Raw genomic sequence first — 6,899 nt, 5'->3', positions numbered from 1 at the left:
TTTTTCTTGCCATGGGAGAGGTGCTTAGCTTTGGGTTCGATCTTGCGGTGTCCTTTCCCAGTGACAGAAGGGGCAGCAAGGCACGTATTGTATCGTTGCCATCGAGGATAACAAGATGGGGTTTATTTCATATTGCATGAATTTATCTCTCTACATCATGTCATCTTGCTTAAGGCGTTACTCTGTTTTTAACATAATACTCTAGATGCATGCTGGATAGCGGTCGATGAGTGGAGTAATAGTAGTAGATGCAGGCAGGAGTCGGTCTACTTGTCTCGGACGTGATGCCTATATACATGATCATACCTAGATATTCTCATAACTATGCTCAATTCTGTCAATTGCATAACAGTAATTTGTTCACCCACCGTAGAATACTTATGCTCTTGAGAGAAGCCACTAGTGAAACCTATGGCCCCCGGGTCTATTCTCATCATATCAATCTCCATCACTTTATTTTTGCTTTGCTTTTTTACTTTGCTTTTTTACTTTGCATCTCTATATCAAAAATACCAAAAATATTATCTATCATCTCTATCAGATCTCACTCTCGTAAGTGACCGTGAAGGGATTGACAACCCCTAATCGCGTTGGTTGCGTTGAGCTATTGTTTTTGTGTAAGTACAAGGGACTTGCGTGTGGCCTCCTACTGGATTGATACCTTGGTTCTCAAAAACTGAGGGAAATACTTACGCTACTTTGCTGCATCATCCTCTCCTCTTCGGGGAAATACAACACAGTGCTCAAGAGGTAGCACATTCCTGAATGGATTTCTGGAAGAAGAGTTGTATACGATGCAACCAGAAGGTTTTGTCGATCCAAAGGGAGCTAAAAAAGTGTGCAAGCTCCAGCGATCCATTTATGGACTGGTGCAAGCCTCTCGGAGTTGGAATAAACGTTTTGATAGTGTGATCAAATCATATGGTTTTATACAGACTTTTGGAGAAGCCTGTATTTACAAGAAAGTGAGTGGGAGCTCTGTATCATTTCTAATATTATATGTGGATGACATATTACTGATTGGAAATGATATAGAATTTCTGGATAGCATAAAAGGATACTTGAATAAGAGTTTTTCAATGGAAGTCCTCGGTGAAGCTGCTTACATATTGGGCATCAAGATCTATAGAGATAGATCAAGACGCTTGATAGGACTTTCACAAAGCACATACCTTGACAAAGTTTTGAAGAAGTTCAAAATGGATCAAGCAAAGAAAGGGTTCTTGCCTGTGTTACAAGGTGTGAAGTTGAGTCAGACTCAATGCCCGACCACTGCAGAAGATAGAGAGAAAATGAAAGATGTTCCCTATGCTTCAACCATAGGCTCTATCATGTATGCAATGCTGTGTACCAGACCTGATGTGTGCCTTGCTATTAGCTTAGCAGGGAGGTATCAAAGTAATCCAGGAGTGGATCACTGGACAACGGTCAAGAACATCCTGAAATACCTGAAAAGGACTAAGGATATGTTTCTCGTTTATGGAGGTGACAAAGAGCTAGTCGCAAATGGTTACATCGATGCAAGCTTTGACACTGATCCGGACGATTCTAGATCACAAATCGGATACGTGTCTATATTGAATGGTGGAGCTGTCAGTTGGTGCAGTTCTAAACAAAGCGTTGTGGCGGGATCTACATGTGAAGCGGAGTACATAGCTGCTTCGGAAGCAGCAAATGAAGGAGTATGGATGAAGGAATTCATATCCGATCTAGGTGTCATACCTAGTGCATCGGGTCCAATGAAAATCTTTTGTGACAATACTGGTGCAATTGCCTTGGCAAAGGAATCCAGATTTCACAAGAGAACCAAGCACATCAAGAGACGCTTCAATTCCATCCAGGACCAAGTCCAGGTGGGAGACATAGAAATTTGCAAGATACATACGGATCTGAATGTTGCAGACCCGTTGACTAAGCCTCTTCCACGAGCAAAACATGATCAGCACCAAGGCTCCATGGGTATTAGAATCATTACTTTGTAATCTAGATTATTGACTCTAGTGCAAGTGGGAGACTGAAGGAAATATGCCCTAGAGACAATAATAAAGTTATTATTTATTTCCTCATATCATGATAAATATTTATTATTCATGCTAGAATTGTATTAACCGGAAACATAATACATGTGTGAATACATAGACAAACATAGTGTCACTAGTATGCCTCTACTCGACTAGCTCGTTAATCAAAGATAGTTGAGTTTCCTAGCCATGGACATGAGTTGTCATTTGATTAACGGGATCACATCATTAGAATAATGATGTGATTGACTTGACCCATTCCGTTAGCTTAGCACTTGATCGTTTAGTATGTTGCTATTGCTTTCTTCATGACTTATACAAGTTCCTATGACTATGAGATTATGCAACTCCTGTTTACTGGAGGAACACTTTGTGTGCTACCAAACGTCACAACATAACTGGGTGATTATAAAGGTGCTCTATAGGTGTCTCCGAAGGTACTTGTTGAGTTGGCGTATTTCGAGATTAGGATTTGTCACTCCGATTGTCGGAGAGGTACCTCTGGGCCCTCTCGGTAATGCATATCACTATAAGCCTTGCAAGCAATGTGACAAATGAGTTAGTTGCGGGATGATGCATTACATAACGAGTAAAGAGACTTGTCGGTAACGAGATTAAACTAGGTATTGAGATACCGACGATCAAATCTCGGGCAAGTAACATACCAACGACAAAGGGAACAACGTATGTTGTTATGCGGTTTGACCGATAAAGATCTTCATAGAATAAGTGGGAACCAGTATGAGCATCCAGGTTCCGCTATTGGTTATTGACGGGAAACGTGTCTCGGTCATGTCTACATAGTTCTCGAACCCGTAGGGTCTGCACGCTTAAAGTTCGGTGACGATCGGTATTATGAGTTTATGTGTTTTGATGTACCGAAGGTAGTCCGAAGTTTCGGATATGATCACAGAAATGACGAGGAGCCTCGAAATGGTCGAGACGTAAAGATCGATATATTGGACGACTATGTTCGGACACCAGAAGTGTTTCGGGAGGTTTCAGACATTTACCGAAGTACTGGGGGGTTACCGGAACCCCTCGGGGAATATATTGGGCCTAATGGGCCTTGGTGGGAGAAGAGGAGGGGCGGCTTGGGCAGCCGCGGGCCCCCTCCCCCTCTAGTCCGAATTGGACAAGGAGGAGGGCGGCGCCCCCCTTTTTCCTTCTCCTCCTCTCTCCCTTCCTTCCCTTCTCCTACTCCAACAAGGAAAAGGAGGAGTCCTACTCCCGGCGGGAGTAGGACTCCCCCCCTTGGCGCATCCTCCTTGGCCGGCCGCCTCTCCCCCCCTTGCTCCTTTATATACGGGGGCAGGGGGCACCTCTAGACACAAGTTGATCTGTTGATCTATTCCAGCCGTATGCGGTGCCCCCCTCCACCATATTCCACCTCGATCATATCGTAGCGGTGCTTAGGCAAAGCCCTGCGTCACCATCGATTGCATTCCGGCGTGCTCACGTCAAGGAGGCAGCCATGGGCGACGTTGCACCGGTGGTACATATAAAAAAATGGAGGGAGCACCCAGCAGGTGGCGCGCTCCCGGGCCATCAAAAATGACCCGGGGGGGCACCCCAAGGAGTACTTGCTTATTAGTTGCTCTCGACGAAGTCGCGAATGAGGGCAAACCCCCTCTCTGAGCTGGGCCAGCCCATTACCTTTTCTTTCTGTTTTTAAATTAAAAAAAGGTGCACGAGACGGATTTGAAATCAAGATTTCTACGTTCCAATCGCAACACTTGTGCCTAGATACTACGTTTTTAAATTTATCCTTTCCCCGGTTCATGAAACCCTGCTTTTGGGAAGCTTCCAACTGGGTTTTGTTTCTTTTGTTGTTGCGTTTTTTTCTAGATCGTTTTTCGTTTGTTTTTTCTACCTTTTCAAATTCTTTTCCTGAATAATTTTTTTTCAATTTTCTCAACTATATTTATTTATTAATTTTTCTTTTTATCATAATGCATGATTTTTTTAAAGTCAATGATCTTTTTCGAGTATTAATGATCTTTTTTCCAATAGGATAAACATTTAGCAAATTTGACTAAATTTCTTGAAATTCAATGAATTTCTTTTTGTAAAATCAATGATATGTTTTCAAATTGAATGAAATTTTTTCAAATTCAATTAAATTTATCAAAACTCATTCTACTTTTTTCCAAAATCGAAGATTTTTTTCCAGTTTTAATGAAAATTTTCAAATCCGATGTACTTCTATTTTAAATTTGATTAATTCTTTTCAAACTGATGATTATTTAAAATAATGAATTAATTTTTTTGAAAATGGTTAAACTTTTTTGCAAATTTGATGAATCCTTTTTCAATTTTGGTTATTTTTTCAAATTCAATGAACTCTTTTCAGAATCTTGATTTGTTTTGTCCAATTTGTGAAATTTTTGAAGTTTTCTGAACTGTCTTTGAAATTCGTGAACATTTTGAAATTCATGAACTTTTTTATTTTTCGTGTATTTTTTTGTTCTTATTCGGAAATCAACGGCTGGCCGGTCAATAATTTAACCTCTACTGGTCCAATGCGACCGAGCAACCAGAGGGGAAAACCGGTGAGATGTGATCGAGCAATCTTCTACATGGGTTGGCCCGTGATCGTTTGCGCGTTAGAGCTAGTATCGACAAACGACGCTTAGAGCGCCGATTAGGAGCTACCGCACTTGATTACGGGCAGCCCTTTGTTTGGCCTATTGCGGCTCAGGGTGGGCCACTGAAAAGGAACGTTCCCATAACTGTGTTAACGGGCCGGGCTGCTGAAAAGGAACGAGCCACGCGCCAAATGTGACAAATAGCCGTGACGTGGTCGAGCGAGAAGAAGTGTGTCACATCCTGAGCCCGTCCAATTAGATGCTCCTCATCCGTTTTGGGAAAGTTCTCCTATACCGACTTTCCTATTTTATTTTTTGTGTTTTTTTTTGTTTCCTCTTTCAAATTCAAGAATATTTTTTGAGTTCTCGAACATTTTCTGAATTTAAGAAACTTCTTTAAATTCAAATATATTTTTGGAAATGATGAAGGTATCTTCAATTTGAGAATATATTTTCAATTCGTGGGCATTTTTTCAAATTCACGTACATTTTTCAAATCCCAAAATGTTTTTTGAGTAAGCAATTTTTTGACTTTGCAAACCGTTTTCTGAATTCATGAGCATATTTTGGATATGAAATTATTTTATAACAACCATAAAGTTTTTGAATTTGTGAATATTTATTAATTAATGAAAGTTGTTTTATTTCGTGAACTTTTTTTAGTATATGATCAGTTTTTTAATGTGGATTTATTTAAGAAATTGCAAACATTTTCCCTTTTTGTGAACATTTTTGTATTCATGATAGGTATTTAATTCATGAAACATTCAATGAATTGGTGAACTGTTTTTGAATTCAAAATTAACTTTGGAAATCATGAACGTTTTTTAAATTCTTGAAAACTCTTTGGTGGGCCCCTTGTCGTCTAGCCCTAATGTTTCTTCTTGGGGCCACCCCGTGTTACTTTTAGTCCTTGTTTGTGTTGGAGTAGGTCATAGGATAATGGGAAACCCAGAGACAGGCCTACTCCTAGTTGGAGTTGGGTCGGCGGCATGAAAGGGGGGATTCGCACTAAAGCCCTAAACCTTCCTGTGCGATGGTCTGGTTCTAAAGGAGGTGCCACTTCAATGTTGTGTATTGACCTTTTTCCTATTCAGACCACCCTAGTTGGGAATACTGTGTCAAATGATCCAGCGAAAATGACAGGACATGACATATTATGTGCCTGTCGGCGATCGTTGTCATTTGATCCAGCTCCTCTGGCAGATATCGTGGAGCAACTGGGTGTCTAGACCGGAACCCATTAATTCTTCATGAAACAAAGAACCAGAAATTATAGCCATTACTCTATCCTGCCATCCCTCCTTTATAGGTAATAATCCTTTGGCCAGAGGTACAAGATCGATGTCATTTGGCGAAGCACGATCGTGTCTCCGGACGGGATGTTTGCAGGTGCACAACACAAGATGATGTCGTCCGGCTGCACTAAGAGTGGGCGTCAAGGGATACCGGCGAACGTACCTAGTCAGCTGTCCCACGACACTCCGGTGTGAGGTGCCGGCGAGTCGACGACATTGTCCGATCCAAAAGAGCTTGGTGAAGCCATGATGCATTGAGAGGCGCCGTTGTCGGGACTGTCTTGAATTGGTTAGATAAGCTAATGGAAAAATTTGGGTCTAATTCAAGGACATCCAGAAACAACATGCATCCCTGAAATCCTTGAATTGGACCCAATTTTTTCCATCAGTTGGACCCAATTTTTTTTCCAAACACCCTCTATTCAACATGATCTATTTTTATATGCTTACCATGGCCAGACCTGAACGCCCTCTGCTCAACATGGTCTACTTTTGTACATCCTTGAGATGACCCCAACTTTTGCAAGAAGCTGGGTATGCCCATGGTAAGCATATATTTTAAATGATTTACGACACCGTATGCAAGTTGGGACACATCCGGCCCATTTATCACCGTTTTGATCGAGAAAACTTCAGAAAGTGCGAAATTTGTAGAAAACCAAAACAACTAGGCATGGCGTCTTCAATTGGTCATACAAGGTCATGATAAAAAATTGGGTACACTTCAAGAATGTCGCAAAATAAGGTGCTCTTGGACGGAGCCTTGTGGCCTACCCGGACACTCTCCGTTTACATGGTCTAGTTTTGGCCATTCTTGAATTGAACCCAACTTTTCCAAGCAGGTCAGCATGCCCATGGAAGACATCGATGCCAAGTTTGAACAATTTCAGACGTCGTATGCAAGTTGCGACACACAGGGCCATTTATCGGCCTTTTTTGACCGAGAAAACTCCAGAAAATCCAAAATTTGTCAAAAACAAAAACAAGTTGGC

Source organism: Triticum urartu, chromosome 2A (assembly GCF_056163025.1).
Source record: "Triticum urartu cultivar PI428250 chromosome 2A, HENAU_Tu73, whole genome shotgun sequence".
NCBI classification, from domain to species: domain Eukaryota; kingdom Viridiplantae; phylum Streptophyta; class Magnoliopsida; order Poales; family Poaceae; genus Triticum; species Triticum urartu.
The sequence above is the reverse complement of the archived record's forward strand: the minus strand, read 5'-3'. Positions refer to the sequence as shown.